This window comes from Lathyrus oleraceus, chromosome 4 (genome assembly GCF_024323335.1).
Source record: "Lathyrus oleraceus cultivar Zhongwan6 chromosome 4, CAAS_Psat_ZW6_1.0, whole genome shotgun sequence".
NCBI lineage: Eukaryota > Viridiplantae > Streptophyta > Magnoliopsida > Fabales > Fabaceae > Lathyrus > Lathyrus oleraceus.
Window position 1 is genome coordinate 183911980 of NC_066582.1, and position 2536 is coordinate 183914515.

The following is a 2536-nucleotide window of genomic DNA, read 5'->3' on the forward strand; positions in this document are numbered from 1 at the left end:
CATGTATGATGAAATTAATAAAGAAGCATGGACATAAAAAAATATTACAAGAAACAAAATACAAAAAAACAAAATAATAATAAAATATAAAATCTAAAAAGAAATGAAATACTAAAGGGAAATGAAATACTAAAAAAATGTTAAAAAAAACTAAAATGCTATCTACGAGTATCGAACCCACTCCTCTTGAGACTATGATACTACCCTTTCTCCACTAAGCTATTTAACAACTAACTGTTATTTTAACACTAACCTAAATATATAAACTAAAATAAATTAAAAAAGAAGGATTAAAATAAAAACTAAAATAGAAGAAAACTATTGGCCTACTGGTAATTAAACCCAGCCGCATGGCTGTTGGGTTTTAGATGCTGATTGATTGGGAATACTAAAATGCTATATTAATACCCTAGAAAATGCAAATACTATTAAATGAAAATAATTATTTCAAAGTCCTTACTAACTAAATAAATAAACATGGAATAAATAAAAGGGAATAAAAAAAAGAAAAAGGAAAAAAACGCTGTAAACACACGATGCTCTCAATCTCTCTCAAAGCCCTCAAACTCGCACCTCTCTCTCTATCGCGTCTCACTCTCTATCGCATCTCACTCTCTCTGAATCGCATCTCACTCTCTGCAAACAAACGTGGCTGAAAAGAGAGAGGAGTTCACCTCCGGTGACGACAACGACGAGCTCAGGTAAAGCTGGAATCTCCCCTTCACTTCTTCGTATACTGATGCTCCTTTCTCTCAGGATTAGGTTTTTGTGTTTGATTGATTTTTGATTTAGGGTTCTTAAAAAAATCTCGCCGTTTTTCTCTTTCGTTTCTGATTGATTAGGGTTTTTTCGTTCTGAACAGTATCCCCTTTATATACCCAGCTTATTAGGGTTTTCAATTCAGCTTATGGAGATCAAAATGGCATGCTCTTGGGAGTGCTTTAAGGGGTTCAGATTGTTTGCCTCAAATCGGTACTCAAGCTGAAGAGGTAACACAGTCCTATGCTTTTTGCTTTGAATTTGTCTTGATTCCAAATTTGGGATTTTCTTGAATTTTTACTGCCTTGTCTAATATGATTTTCTTTTACTGCAGTAAATTCGGGTTGGAGGGTTCATTGTCTTTGGTTGGGTCAATGTAACTTCGAATTTCAACGGCCTTTCCACCAACTTCATTAGCAGAAACAGGAGGTATAGAAGCAGGTTCGGTTGCAATGATAGTGATTTCTTGAAGAGATGACTGAAAATTAGCAAGTAACCTGTTCAGATCTCGAGGCCTCACGACAAAGTTGCTTGGAAATTCTGCCTTTCGGAGCATCCGGCTACGATAATTTCACTGTCAAATGATCAATATTTGCAATAGGTGTCCTAAGAACAGCACAAACAGTCCTTCAGAAGTACGCTACATTGCACGGGAACACTGGAAACCGTGTATACGTCAAAGAAGCTAGGTTTGAAATGTATGGATTGATATGCAGAACGTGATGAATTGATAGTGTGAAAAAGAAGCTGAGAAGAAAAAGCTTGAACTGAGAGTTCATTTCCAATACGTGCGAGGCACGCGATGCATCGTGCAAAGGTTTTGAGAGAGTTATCGCTCAACGTCAACTCCATTTCTACGGTGTAGGATCTCATTCCCTTCTTGTGTTCAACATTTGATGGTTTTTAATCATAGCACCTTCCTCATTCGAACATCTTTCTCCAGGAAAATGTTCCTTTGATGAATATTCCGTAGCAGGTCTCAATTTATCACTTCTTATGAATAAGCCCATTTTGAACTACTGCCAACAGCAACATCTGCAGAAGACCGCCCAGGCCGTATTTGCTCGCCACACGGTATGCTTCCTTGGTTGTGGATTGGTTTAATTGAAAATGAATTCTGTTAGACACTCAATCGAAAAGCTGGTTATCAATTGTTGAAGGTTGATTGTATTTTTGTAACATGTTTCTGCTGCAGGTTTGAGGTCTGTCAAATGACCGGATTACGGATTGGTTTAGGTCGGAGAGGTGGATACCTTGGCGCCAGGAAGCTTCCCATATCAGACCCGTGACAGATAAGCTGTGATGCAGTTGCAAAGAGTGCGTAATAGGCCAAGGGTTGCACTTGAAAACATCGAGGAATCCTTTCCAAAACCTCGTCTGCTGTCGCATCAAAATTCCAATTGAGGGAGTTGGACTGAACTTACGCATGAAGATTCAAACATAAGAGAAATTCACTGAACCGCTGTTGACAGGATTCGGCAACTTTTGGGTTCCTTCCCTGGAACCAACATCAACAATAACTGTGTAAAAATTAAATGAGGAACATAGAATTGACCCCTTACTTCTCACTGTGTTTTCTTTTAAGTGATCCACTAACAGCAGCTTTAGCTTTTGCCCACTCTTCCAATGAAGCGGCACTTCTCATAAATAGGCAAGTTTCTCCTATTTCAACATTTGCAATGGATCCTTCCCTTGAACTTGTTTCAACTGTTTTCTCAACAGACCTTCTTCTTTGTAATTTTTCAGTAGCTCTTTTATTTGTGTATGATGAAAATTC

At 37.9% G+C, this 2536-nt stretch overlaps 1 long non-coding RNA gene across 1 annotated transcript; it reads left to right on the forward strand.

Moving 5' to 3' along the window:
• The first annotated feature begins 480 nt into the window (after window positions 1–480).
• LOC127135327 (uncharacterized) lies at window positions 481–1318 on the forward strand. The gene is made up of 3 exons (XR_007808515.1): window positions 481–701; window positions 863–989; window positions 1094–1318. It is a non-coding gene; the product is annotated as an uncharacterized LOC127135327 (long non-coding RNA).
• Window positions 1319–2536: the final 1218 nt, after the last annotated feature.